At 44.7% G+C, this 18,455-nt stretch overlaps 1 protein-coding gene across 5 annotated transcripts in view; it reads right to left on the bottom strand.

Moving 5' to 3' along the window:
• The window catches only part of slc45a3 (solute carrier family 45 member 3), a 163,638-nt gene that overhangs the window by 93,948 nt on the left and 51,235 nt on the right, over positions 1–18,455 (bottom strand). For 2 of the 5 annotated variants that reach the window (XM_063065279.1, XM_063065277.1), the window contains exon 2: positions 10,795–11,060. The exons of the other annotated variants lie outside the window; for them this stretch is intronic. The gene's annotated coding sequence lies outside the window, so the exon portion shown is untranslated. The remainder of the gene's footprint in view (positions 1–10,794; positions 11,061–18,455) is intronic. 5 annotated transcript variants of the gene reach the window in all.

Genomic DNA, 18,455 nt, shown 5'->3' with positions numbered 1-18,455 from the left:
ATACAAAACTCCAGACCCACTATTATGGCTGGCCCTGAAGTTCACCTCAGTTCAGGGGTAATGAGGAACAGACAATAAAAGCAGGGAAACAAATAAATTTAAAAAAAAACACAGCTCCACTCCATTGATCCTTTCTCACGTACACCCCCTGAAAACTGGGAGTATCATTGACAAGCAGAAAGCTCAACAGCCAAGTTATGAGGAGTAAGGTTTAAAGAAAATACAAAGCAACGGGATAATGAGGCTTAACTCTGTGTCAAAGAACAGCATCTCATCTTTCAGTTAGGCACATTACAGCCTTGCAGACTCAATGCTGGAGCTCTAATTTAAAATCATAAATATTTCTCCAATTTTCTTTGCAAGACAGCAGTAAATGATGTGGGGCACTAATGACTTGGCCTCTGCTCGTCCAATTTCATTTCCTCCCCTGTTGCATTCCCCATCTACTACTGTGATTTAATCTCTCCTATCCATCCATCTCCATTCCCAGCCCTCCCCTCAACCCCTTCCATCGTCGATACCTCACCTTCACCCATCCCACTGCTAGCTAGCCGAACACTTCAGAGTTCCAGCTTGCCACCCAAGCCATGTCCCTTCTCACAGCTGCCATCGGGAAGGGAAGTACAGGAGTCTTAGCTGTCACCTCACCAGGTTCAGGAAGCTTTCAACCGTCAGGCTCCTGAACCAGTGTGGATAACTTCGCCAACCTCAACACTGAACACAACCTATGGCCTCACTTTCAAGGTCTCGACAGCTCGTGTTCTCGGCATATTATATTTATTATCATTTTTTTTGTATTTGCGCTGTTTGTCTTCTTTTGCACATGCTTGTTTGCCAGCTTTTGTGTGTAGTTTTTCCATTGACTCTAATGTATTTCTTCGTTCTACTTCAAATGCCTGTAAGGAAGTGAATCGCAGGGTATTCTATTGTGACATACATGTATTTTGACAATGAACTGAACTGAATTGAATTGATTTTATTACTTACATCCTTCACATACATGAGGAGTAAAAATCTTTATATTACATCTCTGTCTAAATGTGCAATTTACAGTGAATTTTGAAATGCAGTTCTGTCCAATTCTTGCCCCACACAGATGCTGCCTGACTTGCTGAGTTTCCCCAGCAGACTGTTCGTTGCTGCACGTTCCAACATCTAGAGTTTTGGTGCCTCTAAGGTTTGTTCTCAAGCTGCTTGAGTGACAGATATTGGCCAGTTTGGGTTTGAGATTTGGTATGTCGCCAACATTTTACAGAACATGCAGACTGGTTAAATCACCAGCGGGTGTGGAGTCACCAATGCGCAGGATCAATAGATGCTACAGAGAATAGTAGACTCATTCAGTTCCATCACAGGCAGAGCCCTCCCCGCTATTGAGAATATCGTCAAAAATCAAAGCCTCAAGAGGGCGGCAAACATCATTAAGGGCCCCCACTACCCCGGACATGCTCTCTTCTCATTACCGCCGTCAGGAAGGTACAGGAGCCTGAAGACACATAGTCAATGTTTCAGGAACAGCTTCTTCCCCTCTGTCATCAGATTTCTCAACAGCCCATGAATTTGTGAACACTATTCCTCTTTTCCATTATTTATTTATTGTTATTGTAAATTACAGTAATTCTTTTTAATGTCTTACACTATACTGCTGCCATAAAACAAATTCGTGACTTATAACAGTGATAATAAACCTGATTCTGATTCAGATTCAGTAGCATGGAGACGATGGTTGGTTGTAGATCACCTGAACCCTCAAGTTATTAGATGGCCAGCACACCACTGGCATGGAAAGGAATGCTGCCTGCCAACTCTCAGTAACAAGCCTGCCCTCTCCACACTCTGAAATGCTTGATGAATTCATGGAAGAGTTGCTTTCCTTAAAACTCCTGGGATTTCTAGCAGCCAGATCAGATAAGTTCCCAAGTTTAGTTTCACTCTGTCGACTTCCTGACTAAGATACAAGTATCTCAATGTTATTAAAGCTCATTATTATTAAGACCATTAGGAGCAGAATTAGGCCATTCAGCCTATCGAGCCTGTTCTGCCATTTCCTCAAGGCTGATCCACTTTCCCTCTCCGCCCTAACCTCCTGCCTTCTCCCCATATTCCTTCATGCCCTGACCAATCAAGAATCTATCAACCTCCGCCAACAATAGAAACATAGAAAATCTACAGCACAAAGCTGTGCCGAACATGTACTTACTTTAGAAATTACCTAGGGTTACCCATGGCCCTCTATTTTTCTGAGCTCCATGTACATTTCTAAGCTCCAAATAGATGTAGTCTTGGCCTCCACAGCTGCCTGTGGCAACGAACTCCACAGATTGACCACCCTCCTGCTAAACAAACCTGTAAACCTGTAATTCCTGAAGATTGTTATAGCTGGAGTTGGTAATGGGGACAAGTTCCCACTACCTACTGAATGCCCCCAGTGGTGTGCACCTCAAAAAGCCTGTGACAACTACGTCCAGCTCCTGGCCTTCACGTGTGGCTGAGCTACTAAGCCCGGCAGAACAAAGAGAAGGGGCAAAGGCAGGCTACTGGCACCTTAAAACCAGACACTTTGGGCAGATAGGGCTCATCAGCTGGTTGGCAACTCATCTGGGAGGAGGAAAACTCTGATCTCAACCCTCCACTACCTTGCAGCTATACCCACTCATGGGGAAGACTTCAGGAGTAAACCCTGAGGGAAAAATCTGGAGCTGGAGTCCCTAAGGCAGTGCTACGTTGAGTTCAACACTGATTGGCAACTCCTGCGACACTGCTAGTGCCAAACTGAATTGGTCTCTGCCATTCCTTTGGGGTCATCTGAGGCGTAGAGAGGAAGTGGGGGCCTGCTACATGAGCAACAGCTTGCTCTCCATATTCTGCCAAGGCTTGTGTATCCGGACAACATCCATGGTCGACCTCGATCAACGGAGGCCTCCAATGCCTGGCATCCAGCCCATTAATGCCAACTGCTGCCATCCCTTCTCCCTGTTACTGAGAAGCACTCACAGTCCAGGTTGGAAGCCACTATGAGCTTCTTGTCTCAGCACAATCTTCCTTGTTATAAAGGTTTCTGTCATAAAAGGTGCCGCAAGTGTTATGTCCTGCCATTTACCTCCATTTCAAAATGACAATAAAGATTGGGCATTATTTGTCGGTGGTTAGTGTAACTCTATGGCAGTGCCAGCGACCCAGGTTCAATTCCACTACTGTCTGTAAGGAGGTTAGGAAGGATAAAATGAAGGAACACATAGAGGGATCAGAAGTAGAGAGAGTGAGCAGTTTCAAGTTCCTAGGTGTCAAGATCTCTGAGGATCTAACCTGGTCCCAACATATTGATGCAGCTGTAAAGGAGGCAAGACAGCAACTATACTTCATTAGGAGCTTGAAGAGATTTGGTACGTCAACAAAAACACTCAAGAACTTCTACAGAGGTACTGTGGAGAGCATTCGGACAGGCTGCATCACTGTCTGGTATGGGGGGGGGGCTACTGCACAGAACCAAAAGAAGCTGCAGAGGGTCATAAATTTGTAGGCCAGTACCCAAGATGGAGCCGACTAAAGTACCCAGGACATCTTCACGAAGCGGTGTCTCAGAAAGGCAGAGTCCGTTATTAAAGACCTCCAGAACCCAGGGGATGCCCTTTTCTCACTGTTACCATCAGGTAGGAGGTACAGAAGCCTGAAGGCACACACTCAGCTTCTTCCCCTCTGCCATCCTATTCCTAGATGGACACTACCTCACTTTTTAAATATACATTATTTCTGTTTTTGTATGATTTTTAATCTATTCTAATATATTTAATAATTTATTTATCTTTAACCTTTTCCCCCCTTCTATATTATGCATTGCATTGAACTGCTGCTGCTAAGTTAACAAATTTCACATCACATATGCTGATAATAAACCTGATTCTAATTCCGAGTTTATATGTTCTCTCGTTGACTGTATGAGTTAACCCCAGGTGCTCTGGTTTCCTCCCACAATTCAAAGAGATAAGGGTTAGTGGTTCATTGGTCACATGGGTGTAGATGGGCAGCACGGGCTCGTTGGAAGCGCCTGTTATCCTGCTGTATCTCTAAATAAAATCAAGGCTGACCAATCTTCAGAAACAAGCTTTGGCTAGAATATGGATGAGGACCTCTTGTCAAAAGATAATTCAGGCCATTGGACAGATACAATATGCTGTATTACAATAAAAAGTCCCTGGGATTTGCTGCTGTTGTTGTTGCCTAAAGGGTTTGGAGAATACTCTTCCAAAACTTCCAGCATGACCCAGACGTGATCTGTTATTTTTACCCCTACCCGAGGATTACACAAGGCCTGGAGAAGGAAAGAATATAACATACAAGCCACATCATGGGTCTAGCCTGACATTCACTTTTCCTTTCTGAACAATTTTACAGTGACCAGAACATCAGATCTGAGAGAGATTTTCAGAAAGTGCTTTCTTTATATATTGGCTTATAAGACCATAAGACATGGGAGCAAAAATAGACTATTTCACCCATTGAGTCTGCTCTGCCATTCAATCACGCCTGATTTATTTTCCCTCTCAACCCCATTAAGACCATAAGATATAAGAGCAGAATTAGGCCATTCGGCCCATCGAGTCTGTTCCACCATCTCATCATGACTGATGCAATTTTCCTCTTAGCCCCAACCTCCTGCCTTCTCCCCATATCCCTTCGTACACTGACTAATCAAGAATCTATCAACATCTGCCTTAAATATACATAAAGACTTGGCCTCCACAGCAGCCTGTGGCAAAGAATTCCACTGATTTGCCACTCCCTGGCTGAAGAAATTCCTCCTCACTTCCATTCTAAAAGGGCACCCCTCTATTCTGAGGCTGTGTCCCTGGTCTTAGACTCCCCCATCATCGGAAACATCCTCTTCACATCTGCTCTATCAAGGCTTTCCCCCTCACTCTTCTGAATCCTTGCGAATACAAGCCTGTAGCCATTAGCCGACAGACATTTCAGCTCAAGAGCCTTCATCTGAATTTAAATATAGAGGACAGATGTTCAATGTAAAGGGTTGGGGAGGAGGGGAAAGAGATGACAAGACATTCAATCCTGGAATCATATTCATGAACCTCCCTTAAACCCTCTCCAGTTCAGCACGTCCTTTCTAAGGGGACTCACAGTACTTTAAGTGAAGCCTTACTAGTGTTTTATAAAGTCTCAACATTACACTCTTGCTTTCATGTTCTAGACCTATTGAAATGGATGCTAACATCACATTTGTCTTCCTCACCACAGACTCAACTTGCAAATTAGCCTTTAGGGAATCCTGCACAAGAACTCCCAAGTCCTCTTACACCTTGGTTTTTGTATTTTCTCTCCATTTAGAAAACTGTGAACCCTTCATTTCTTCTACCAAAGTGCATGACCATACACTTCCCAACACTGTATTCCATCTGCATTTTCTTTGCCCATTCTCCTAATGTCTAAGTCCTTCTGGAGCCTCTCTACTTCCTCAAAACTACCTTCCCCTCCATCTCTCTTCATATTGTCTGCAAACTTTGCAACAAAGCCATCAATTTCATCATCTTAATCATAACGCAAAAAGAATTGGTCCCAATACAGACCCCAGTGGAACACCACTAATCACCGGCAGCCAGCCAGAAAAGGCTCTCTATGTTGCCACTCTTTGCTTCCTGCCTTCTTAAAGAGTGGAGTGACATCTTCCTAACCACAGAGGTCAGACTAACTGGCCTATAGTTTCCTTTCTTCTGCCTCTCTCCCTTCTTAAAAGAGTGGAGAGACATTTACAATTTTTCAGTCTTCCGGAACCATTCAAGAATCTAGTGATTTTTGCAAGATTATTACTAGTGCCTCCAAGATCTCGTCAGCCACCTCTTTCAGAACTCTGAGGTGTATACCATCTTGCCCAGGTGTCTTCAAACTTTTCAGTTTCCCAACAACCTTCTCTCTAAGTTATGGCAATTTTACACACTTCATGGCATCTGGAACTTCCGCCGTAACTGCTAGTGTCTTCCACAGTGAAGTCTGATGCAAAATAATTCGGTTCCTCCACTATTTCATTGTCCCCCATTACTACCTCTCCAGCATCACTTTCCAGCGGTCAAATATCTATTCTCAACTCTCCTTTACACTTTATTCTTCCACCTTCTTTCCAAAGCCTTTGACACCTTGACTAACCTAGGTTAGTCAAGGTGTCAAAGGCTTTGGAAATATGCCCAATGAGTTGACCTCCACAGCTGTCTGAGGCAATGAATTCCATAGATTCACCACCCTCTGGCTCAGAGAAATTCCTCCACATCTCTATTCTAAAGCGACATTCTTGTTTTCTGAGATTGTGCCCTTGGTTCCTAGACGCTCCCACTTCAGGAAATATCCTCTCCACACCCACTCTATCCAGGCCTTTCAGCATTCAGTAGGTTTCAATGAGACTCTCCCCTCCCCTCCATTCTTTTAAGGATTAGCGACTGAAAGCATGGATGTGGTCAATGAAGTCCAAGGGATACAGCTCAAGGGAAAGCTATTGAGTTACCAGGTAGGCAACTTAGTGTTGGGAAGGGCCAATTGGACCTTTAAACCCTACACTTCATGAGCCAGGCCTGGCCAGTCCTCCTCATCATTCTTCTAAAGCAGGGGTTCCCCAACCTTTTTTATGCCATGGACCCCTACAATTAATTGAGGAGTATGTGGACCCCAGGCTGGGAACCCTTGTTCTAAAGGGATGTCCTGTTCTGAGGCAGTGCTCTCTGCTCCTGGACTTTCTCGCTATTGAAAACATCCCCTCCACTTCCAGCGTATGGTTAAAGAAAATTAACAAAATTGTACTAATATTAGATTAGATTAGATTATGAGGACACACAGTCCTCTTTTATTGTCATATAGTAATGCATTCATTAAGAAACGATACAGTGCTCCTCCAGTATGATATCACAGAAACACAAGACAAACCAAGACTAAAAAAACTGACAATAACCACATAATTATAACATATAGTTACAACAGTACAAAGCAATACTGTAATTTGATAAAGAACAGACCATGGGCACGGTGAAAAAAAGAGTCTCAAAGTCTCTCAAAAGTCCCATCATCTCACGCAGACGGTAGAAGGAAGAGAAACTCTCTCCCTGCCATGAACCTCCAGCGCCGCAAACTTGCCGATGCAGCACCCTGGAAGCACCCGACCACAGCCAACTCTTGAGTCCGTCCGAAAACTTCGAGCCTCAAACCAGCCCTCCGACACCGAGCACCGTCTCTGCCGAGCGCTTTGACCCCAGCCCCGGCAAAAGGCTATAGGCAAAGCCGAGGATTTGGGACCTTCCCCTCCGGAGATTCTCGATCGCACAGTAGCAGCGGCAGCGAAGTAGACATTTCAGAAGTTTCTCCAGCTGTTCCTCCGTGCTTCTCACGTCTGTCTCCATCAAATCAGGATTGTGCACGGTACCTACTTACAAATACCGATACCATTTCGGAGCGGCCATGCACGCTGCATTGTGCCGCCATCCTCTCCTCCCCTCCGATTAATATGATAGTTAATTATAAAAAATATACAGTACATATAATTAAATAGCTTATATACCAACGCTAGCTACAGGCAGGAGTAAGCTAATAGGTTAATTGGTCATTGTAAATTGTCCTGAGATTAGGCTGGGGCTAAGTAGGTGAGTTGCTGGGCAGTGCGGGCTCATTGGGCCGGAAGGTCCTGATCCAGGCTCCATCTCCAAGCAAATAAAGTTTATCAGGCATACCGAATGAACTAGTGGGTGTGGTTTTAAAATCAGTGAATATGTAATAAGTCTCCAGTCACCACACTTCTACAATGCAGCGTTCAGGCACGATAAGGCACGGTTCGAATTCACGTGACAGCAGCCCACTGAATTTCTTTTTCCACACATGTCACCGCTGGGCCCTCAGTGGGAGACTGGAAGGGTCAGAAGAGGCCAGGTCAGGGTTTGCATTGTTCAGGAGCACAAGTTCAGGTCACATATCTGACCAAGTGCCAGTGCAACTTTTCCATGGTACATTTTATGGGATAGGGGGAGTCTAAAAGAGGAGGGGGTATGGAATTTATCCCTCCCCACCCAGAGGGTGGAGGACGCTAGGGGGAGAAGGGAAAACAAGTGTACTGGCTGGTGTCCTTTTCATAGTGAGTGCACAGTAACACTGACCACATTTGCAAACAATACCAAAGGTTTGTCAAAAGATGGGTGTTCACAGAGGGGTTTAGGACCACAGTTGGTGGTGAGAGGAAAGAATGAGTCTGGGGAGGCGTTGGGGAGCAAAGGGAGGGGGACTGCAAAAGCCTCTTTTAGCTCAACCAAGGAAAGGACAGCTGAAAATAAAACAAGGGTCGAATAATCCAGAGCCGTTTTCAAACTGCTTCAATTAAAGGATTAAAGGACTACCACCTTTCAAAGCAATTTCTGAAGAATTATGGATTTCAAGTGAAATAAAACACAAAAATGTCACACGCTCTTTGAAAGGGTGACCGGGTGCATTTTGTGTTTCGTGGGAACGCCGGCTAAACTTTGGTATCCGGCGTGCAAAATCCATAGTGACAACTGCCAATGTCGCTGCGAGCATTAAGGGACCTGCGAAAATTCTTCCCACCAGAACTATGCGGCTAAGAAGATTCCTTTTGAAGGCGCTTTGTCCTCCCCCGTAACTTGAGCGGGGCAACAATGGCCCAAAACTTTCTGCGTGCACACACAGTGCGATTACTCGCTCCTTCAATATGCTGTCGGATTATTAGGGAGCCATTTCCACACACTGCTCCCTATGAACGATGAGGCACCTGTGAGCAAGGCAGCCAGAATGAAGCTAGGACAATTGTAAACAGAATTAATTCTGTGAACATTCATATACAGAGAGCAAAAAAAGTAAAAAATAGAAGAGATAAAAGTTTAAAAACAACTTAATTCCTTTTTATCATAACTTCCATCAGAAATTTAAAATATTTTTAAAGGATGTCTGATTGACTAAACCTTTCTTTATATATATATTCAAAGTCAAAGTCAATTGTCAGAGTACCTATGTGCCACCATAGAGATTTGTTAGGCCATAGGTCCAGCATTAGTGGCCAGCACTTAATGAGGAATGTTTGATGGCTCTGGGCCCATACTCTCTAGAATTCAGAAGTATGAGGAGGGATTTCATTGAAATCTATCAAATGTGGAAAGGCCTTAATAGACTGACTGTTTCCTACGGTGGGGGGAGTCTAAGACCAGAGGACACAGCCTCAGAATTGAGGAACATCCAGTCAGAACGGAGATGAGGAGGAATTTCCTTAGGCAGAGAGTGGTGAATCTGTGGAATTCCTTGCCACAGGCGGCTATGGAGGCCAGGTCATTGGGCATATTTAAGGCAGATATGCTTGATGAGGCAGGGCATGAAAGGATACCCGGGGAAGGCGGGAGATTGGTGCTGAGAGGGAAAACGGATCAGCCATGATAAAATGGCAGAGCAGACTCGACGAGCCAAATGGCCTCTGCTCCTATCTCTAATGGTCTAATTGGACATCTTGGTCAGAAGCAGATTCGTTATCACTGACATATGCCCTGGAACTTGTTTTGCAGCAGTGCTACAAAGCAATATATAAAAATTGCTATAAGTTACAATAAGGAATATTAAAAGTAAATAATAATGAATAAAGATAGCCATGGAGTTCAGCCGAAGAGCTGTTTCTATGCAGTTTTATTCAACGACCTCATGACTCAACATTCGTTAAAGACTGATCTCAGTGCCAGAGGTGCTTAGCAGAGATCACGATTTAATTGTACAAATAGAAATTCATTAAGGAATCTACTCTAACCTTTTTGGATTTTGTGGTTTAACTCACTTAGCATCACTCATGCATTTCAATAGTAACTCTCATGGGGACGGGGGACTGTATCAGCAAGGCTTGAGGAAGCATCCTACTGATAATTCACTCAGTAACTCACACACTTTTAATTTTAACCGCATTTTCACAGTCCCTGGAAGTTTCCTTCCGATTTCGTCTTTACTTCATGATTGTAATCTACTCAATTCTGTTGAAATGCTTTTGGAGATCACATTGTGCAAAAGCAAATTTGGCTTTCATTAGAACAAAAAACTCTGGCGTAACGTTCTCAATGGATACAGGTTCCAGTATTGATTTCAGTTAAACATCAGTGTTGTAAATAGCCTTAGCAGAACTCAATTGTTGGACTTTAATAATCTTCATAAATAAAACAATTTTTAGGCATTTATTTAACAGTGATTGTTCTGAATTTTAGAGTTAAGTAGGGAGCAGAGAGGTGACTTATGAATGAGAGAACTGCATTAAATGCTTTATACAATAATCATGTCGAAATTTAAATGCACCAATCAAGTATAAACATGCTCCCCACTTTAAATTATTGTGTTCATTTGGCGATTATATATGCAATAACAAAATGGAAAATAGAAATGACTTCACGTTAAAATGTTTACAAAGTTCAAGGTAAATTTATTATCAAAGTACGTATAACTGTACATTACCACGTACTACCCTGAGATTCATTTTCTTGCAGGCATTCACAGTAGAGCATAGAAATTCAACAGAATCAATGAAAAACTACCGATATGCAGGACAAACTGAGCAAACACTAAAAATAATAATTATACTATGGAACATGAACAGGGTATATGCATTATCCCAATAGCAATATCTACAACTGGCATTATTCCAAAGTCACTACAGAATAGCATTAAACAATTAGGCCTACACAGCAATACTTCAGAAAGCCACAATACTAAACTCCACTAACACAGTCCGAAAGTTCCTAGCAATTGAGAAATGACTGTGTTTGGCCATACCCATACCTCAGGTTTTACCAGCTTGAGCTGAGAAAAGACGAAAATCCAATAACAACACTGAGAACATGAGTTGTAGAGTCATTGAACGTGAGTCCATTGGTTGTGTTCAGTGATCAGCTCAGTGTTGTGGCGAATGAAGTTATCCACTTTGGCTCATCAGCTTGATGGTTGAAGGGTACTGACTGATTCCTCGACCTGCCACTGTTGGACCCAAGGCTCCTGTACCTCCTTCCCGATTTAAATTTACTGTATTTTTCTCAGTTCAAAGGCAGCTGTAAACGGAGTGCAAAGGTATAAACATAGATTTCTCTAATTTCTCCCCCTCTGCTTTCCCTCTTTTTCCATTCCTCACTTTGGCTTCTCTCTTACCTCTTCTTCTCCTCACCTGCCCATTACCTCCTTCCCTTTCTCCCATAGTCCGCTCTCCTCTCCTATCAGATTCCTCCTTCTTCAGCCCTTTACCTTCTCCACCTATCACCTCCCAGCTTCTTACTTTATCCCTCCCTCCCTCCCCCACCCACCTGGGGGAAGGAGAAGACAACAGACCATGGGGGGGGGCGGGAGACGATGAACAGAAGTTAGAGAAATCAATGTTCATGTCATCATGTCAGGGTGTAGGCCGCTCAGATGGAATATGAGGTATTGCTTCTCCAATCTGAGAGTGGCCTCATCGTGATGCCATGGATCGACATGTCGGAATGGGAAGTTGAAATGAAACGGGTGGCCAATGGGAAACCTTGCCTTTTGTGGCGGATGCAGCAAAGGTGCTCGATAAAGCAGTCCCTCGATCTACATTGGGTTGCCACACCGAGAACGCCAGATGTAATAGATGACTCCAACAGACTTTCAGGTGAAGTGTCCGTCTTTAGGCCTTGAAGGACTACAACAAGGTAGACGGAAAGATCAAGAGTTCACCTTCATTGTACAAGAGCGGTACAGAAGCTGTCCTTGAGCATTGTTGCACATGTTTTCAACGTTTTGTATCTTCTTCCTTTGGGATGTGGGGGGAGAGAAGAGACAATGGTCTGGGAAGGGAGGGGCCTTTCATTATGTTGGCTGCTTTCCCAAAGCAGTGGGAAGCAAGGAGAGGGAAGAGGCTGCAGGAAGTGGAGTACTTATTCTGACCTTCTGTTAACTTATGCCTTGTGATCTTTTATTAAGTCAATAGAGGGATAGCTGGTTTCCATTAGAGACTGGGCCACGACCACAACTCTCTGCACAGTCTTGCAGTCTTGGGGACAGAGGAGGTGGGCACCGAGTTGTGATGCATGCAGATAGAATCCTTTCTGTGGTGCGTCTATGAAAATTGATGAGGGTTATGCCGAGCATCCTCAGCCATCTGTGGATGTGGAGGTGCTGCTGTGCATAGGACAATAAGAGATGGGAGCAGAATTAGGCCACTCGGCCCATTGAGTCTGCTCCGCTATTCCATCATGGCTGATTTATTATCTCTCTCACCCCCATTCTCCTGCCTTCTCCCCGTTACCATTGATGCCCTCATGAACTAAGAAATTATCAACCTCCGCTTTAAGTATACGCAACGATTTGGCCTCCACAGCCATCTATGGCAATGAATTCCACAGATTCACCACCCTCTGGCTAAAGAAATTCCTTCTCTTCTCTGTCCTAAATGGATATCTCTCTATCCTGAGGCTGTGCTCTCTGGTCCTAGACTTCCCCACTATAGGAAACATCTCTTCACATCCACTCTGTCTGAGCCTTTCAATATTCGATAGGTTCCAATGAAATCCCTCGTCATTCTTCTAAACTCCAGCAAAAGTACAGTCCTCATACACAACCATCAAACAGTCCTCATACATTAAAATCTTCATTCCCTGAATCATTCTCATGAAACTCCCCTGGTCTCTCTCCATCTTTTCTTGGATAAGGTGCCCAATGCTGCTTACAATACTCCGCATGGTCTGACCAATGCCTTATAAATCTCAGCATCACATCCTTGCTCCTATATTCTAGTCCTCTCAATGCTAATATTGCATTTGCCTTCCTTACCAGCAACTCAACCAGCAAGCTAACTTTTAGGGAGTCCTGCACGAGGGCTCCCAGGGCCCTTTGCACATCTGAATTTTCTCCCCATTTAATTCCTTCCAGCAAAGTGCATGATCATACACTTCCATACACTATATTCCATCTGCCACTTCTTTGCCCATTCTCCCAATCCATTCAAGTCCTTCTGCAGACTCCCTGCTTACTCAACACTACCTGGCCTTCCACCCTTCTGCAAACTTGGCTAGAAAACCAGTAATTCCATCATCCAAATGGTTGACATATAATGAAAAAAGTGTTCCCAATACCGACCCTTGTGGAACACCACTAGTCACCAGTAACCAACCAGAATAGGCCTCCTTTATTCCCACCCTGTGTATCCTGCTCTTCAGCCAATCTTCTATCCATGCTAGTATCCTTACTGTAGTACCATGGGCTCTTATCTTCTTAAACAGCCTCAGGTGTGGCACCTTGTCAAAGGCCTTCTGAAAATCCAAGCAAGCAACATCCACTGATTTTCCTTTGTCCATCCTGCCGTTATTCCTTCAAAGAATTTCAACAGATTTGGCGGGCAAGATTTCCCCTTAAGGAGACCATGCTGACTTGGCCTATTTTATCATGCACCTCCATGGACTCCAACATATTCCTCAGCACTGAAGGCAGGTTAACTGGCCAATATTTTCTTCCTTTCTTCTGCCTCCTTCCCTTCTTAAAGAGTGGAGTGAAATTTGCAATTTTCTAATCCTCTGGAGCCATTCTAGGATCTAATGATTCTTGAAAGATCATTACTCATGCCTCCATTTCAGCAACCTCTTTCAAAAATCCTGGTGTAGCCGATCCAGTCCAGGTGAATTATCAACCTTCTTAACTTTCAGCTTCCCTAGTACGTTCTCCTTTGTAACAGCAAAATCACTTACTTCTGCCCCCTGACACTCTCGAATTTCTGGCATTCTGCTGGTATCCTCCACAGTAAAGACTGATGCTAACTATTTATTGAGTTTGTGCACAATTTCTCGGTCCCCCATTACTACCTCTCCAGTGTCATTTTCCAGCAGACCAAAATCCACTCTTTTTCAGTCTTTACACATACATCTGGAAGAACTTTTGGTATCCTCTTTCATATTATTGGCTAGCTTACCTTCAGATTTCATCATTTCTTATGACTGTGTGGCTAAGCACAGCTAGCAATGCCATATTTAAGTTTGTTGACGACACCACTGTTTTTGGCCGAATCAAAGGAGATGACGAATCAGCAGATGGGAGGGAGATTGAAAATATGTCTGAGTGATGCCACAACAACACCCCCTCACTCAATGTCAGCAAGGCCAAAGAGCAGATTACTGAGTTCAGGAGGAGGAAATCAGAGGTCCGTGAGCCAGTACTTACTGAGGGATCAAAAGGTGGAGAGGGCAGCAACTTCAAATTCTTCTGCGTTATCATTTCAGAGAATCTGTCCTCGGCCCAGCTCGTGAGTGCAATTACAAAGAAAGCACAGCCACCTCTACTTCCTTCGAAGTTTGTGAAGATTCACATGATTTTTAATACTTTGACAAGCTTATACAGATGTGGTGGAAAGCACATTGACTGGCTGCGTCACAGCCTGGTATGGAAGCACCACTGCCCTTGAATGGAAAATCCCACAAAAAGTACTGGATATAGCCCAGTCCATCAAAGGTAAAGCCCTCCTCTGTCGCAGGAAAGCAGCATCCATCATCAAGAACCCTTCAGCGCCCAGTTCATGCTCTCTTCTCACTGCTGCCATCAGGAAGGTGGTAGCCCTCAACCATCAGGCTCTTGAACCAGAATGGGATAACTTCACTTGTCCCATCGCTGAATTGTTCCCACAACCTATGGACTCACTCAAGGACTCTTCATCTCATGTCCTCGATATTCATTGCTTATTTATTTATTTTTATTATTTCTATTTTCACAGTTTGTTGTCTTTTGTTTTTACATTTGGTTGTTTGTCTGTCCTGTTGGGTGAGGTCTTTCATTGATTCTATTATGGTTCTCGGATTTACTGAGTATGCCCGCAAGAAAACAAACCTCAGGATTGTATATGGTGATATGTACTTTGAACTTTCTTATGTTTTTTTAAAGTTGCCTTCTGTTGGTAATTAAAAGCTTCTCGTTCCTCAAACTGTCCACTATATCTTTGTTATTTTGTACGGACTCTCATTTGCTTGCATCGTGTGGTTACATCAAGACCAGCTAAGAGCTTCCAGCAGGACACAACAGAAGCAGATGGTTTTTTTTAAAACATCTGCTCCAATCTTATTCTTTGCATTCTGTGCTCTCAATGTGGCCCCTCCTACATTGGTGAGGCAAGACGCGGATTAGGTAATGGGCTTACTGAGCACCTGTACTTCATGTGTCCTGGACTTTAGGAGCTTCAGGTTCCCAGTCATAAGGCATGGGAGCACAATTAGGCCACTTAGCCCATCAATTCTGCTCTACCGCTCTATCATGGCCGATTTATTATTCTGCTCAGCCCCATTCTCCCCGTAACCATTGACACCCTCACTAATCAATACCTATGCACCTCACTGTTAGATATACCCAATGACTTGGCCTCCACAGCCACCCATAGCAGTGAATTTCACAGATTCACCACCCTCTTGCTAAAGAAATACCGCCTCACCTCCGACTGTAGGGGCATCCTTGTATTCTGAGGATGTCCCCGCGGTCCCAGACTGTCCCACTACAGGAAACATCCTCTCCACACTCCTCATACCCTTTCATTCCCGGAATCGTTCTCATAAATCTCCTCTGGACCCTCAGCACATCCCTTCTTAAGTAAGGGGCCCAAAACTGCTCACAATACTGAAGAGCGCGGTCTGACCAATGCCTTTTAAAGCCACAGCATTGCATCCTTCCTTCTAATTCCCCCCCCTCCCCCCAGCGCCGTTCTCACACTGATGTCTGCCCTCGGCCTCCTCACTGTCAGGGCCAGGCTAAATGCAAACTAAAGCATCTCGTATCTTATTCTGAGATACTGGCCCTTCTGGCTCATTGAGCCTGCACCACCCAATTACACTCAAGTGAACAACTAACCTACTGACCCGTACGTGTTTGGAATTGGGGAGGAAACCAGAAATTCTGGAGGAAACCCACTCAGTTACAGGGAGAATGTTTGAACATCTTACAGACAGTGACGGGAACTGAACCTGGGTCACTGGCATTGTATTAATGTTATGTAAAGCTGCTGCACTATACCTGCTGTACCTAATTATATTCTGCCCTGATAGTCTACAGCCCAATGGCATTGGGTGTCATGAAGGCGGGACCCTCCAATTTTGCGTGACCTGCTCCCCTCCCTGATTTCACTCTCCTCCTGATCTCCCTACACGCACCGCAGGCCCATCACCGTTTCTTTCCTCCACCCTCTCCATCTGCCCATCACCCACAAACTCCTCCCACTGTCCCTCCTCCCCCACTGGTTCCACTTGCCCATCACCCACAAACTCCTCCCACTGTCCCTCCTCCCCCACTGGTTCCACTTGCCCATCACCCACAAACTCCTCCCACTGTCCCTCCTCCCCCACTGGTTCCACTTGCCCATCACCCACAAACTCCTCCTACTGGGTTCCCCCCCATCTCCACTGTTCCCATCTGCCTATCCCCCCCCCAAACTCCTCCTAGTGGGTCCCCTCTATCCCCCATTGTACCCATCTGCCCTCCCCACCTCCCTCATTTGGTTCCATGCTCAACCTTCCTCCCCTCTCAGATTCCACCATCCACAGCCCATCACCGTGATTGCCACTCCCCCTCTCCATCTGCCTATCATCCCTCCCCGCTTGGATCCAGTTATTGCCCCACCCCTTCCCCACCGTCTCCTTACACTGAACATCACTCCTCTATATTTCACTCCTCTATAAAGCTCTCGAGCCGAAATGCCTGTCCATTTCCCTCCACAGACGTTGCCCGAGTTCCGCCAGCTGTTCATTTTTTGTTCATTTTCTGATTTTATAATATCTGGTTCATTTATAATGACCAGTATCAAGGCTAATTCAGTTACTGGAATTTAATTTCCCTGGTTGCAAGGGTGGGATTTGAACCACCTCTGTGAACCCTGGCTATGAGTCCATTTCTTAAACCATTACGCTATCAGCTTGCACTTGCATCCAGCTGTGCGACACACAAACTTAACACCTTCTGTCAGCTGTGAATATCACATCAACTTAATCCTGTTGGCAGGAGAACGATGAGACTGAATCCACCCCAGTTTAGAAAGCACAGAATTTTATCCTCCACCGATCCTGGCTGGAGACAAAACTATCCACAATATTTTTTCGGAAAACTTTAACAAAAACTTGAGAGGAAGAGGACTAGTCCCTCCTTAAAATATCACTCAGTTAAAGTGGATGGAAAGGCTGTCAGTAATGGTACAAACATTTTAGCCGACAGGGAGAAGAAAATCCCGTGGAAGAGAAATAAAATTTAGCACAGAACGGTGCATCGCCACAACTTTTTCCTATATAACAAATCTAAGAAGTGCTGGCAGAAGATGCGGATTTAGAGGGCAGTAGAGTTTAACTGTGTCGTGTGGAATGGATCATCCTCACTGATGAAATTCTAACGCCACTGCTAACCAAGTTTCAGAAATGAACTTTATAACTAAGGATGATAAATATGGTAGGTTCAAATAAAGTTCTTGAAAGACTATAAACTGTTTAGAAGTTACAATCTCCCTGCCCAACAAATATTTGCTCCAGCCTCCTGTCTGCGGATATTACCTTTGTGAGTCACCAATAAATATTTATTTAGTATTAGAAGGATTGAGGTGAAGGTATGTTAAGAGCAGAGAAAATATTTGAGAAGCTTTGGAAAAAGAGACTTCAGGTTCTGGATTTCAGGACGCCCGAGGACAGTGAGGAAATGGTCGGAGGAGGCTTATGAGGCGCTCCAGGGTTGTTTTGAGGTGACAGACTGGCAGGCACTCTGTGAGCCACATGGAGAGGATATTGATGGGCTCACAGAGTGCATCACTGATTACAACAGCTTCTGTGTGGACTGCAATGTTCTGACAAGAACTGTCCTTTGTTATTCAAATAACAAGCCATGGGTAACAAAGGACATTAAGGACATCCTGAATGCTAAAAAGAGGGTGTTTAGAGATGGAAATAGGGAGGAGCTGAGGGACCTGAAAGCCAGGATCAGGGAGGCTAAAGACAGGTACAGGAGGAAGCTTGAGTGGAAACTCCAGCAGAACAACATGAGAGAGGTCTGGAGGGGGATGAGGACCATTACTGGGTTCTGGCAAACTAGCAACAGAGGAGCTGAGGGCAGTGTGGACAGGGCCAATGAACTTAACCTGTTCTTTAATAGACTTGACATTGTGGCCCCTGCCCATCCCCCACATGAGCCATCTGTTGTCGGCCCCCAACCAACACATATTCCACTCTCCTCCTACCCCTAACAGTCCCCCATCCTGCTCTCATGACTATACTGTTTCCCCACATGAAACCACCACGGTGGGCTTCACAGCTGAACAGGTGAGAAGACAGCTGAAACGTCTCAACCCAAGCAAGGCTGCAGGACTGGATGGTGTCAGTACCAGGGTGCTCAAAGCCTGTGCCCCTCAGCTATGTGGAGTACTTCGCCATGTATTCAACCTGAGCCTGAGGCTCTGGAGGGTTCCCGTACTGTGGAAGACGTCCTGC

The sequence above is a fragment of the Mobula hypostoma genome, chromosome 13 (assembly GCF_963921235.1).
Source record: "Mobula hypostoma chromosome 13, sMobHyp1.1, whole genome shotgun sequence".
Classification (NCBI taxonomy): domain Eukaryota; kingdom Metazoa; phylum Chordata; class Chondrichthyes; order Myliobatiformes; family Myliobatidae; genus Mobula; species Mobula hypostoma.
Note: the sequence above shows the minus strand (reverse complement) of the source record. Positions and strands in the feature narration are given on the sequence as shown.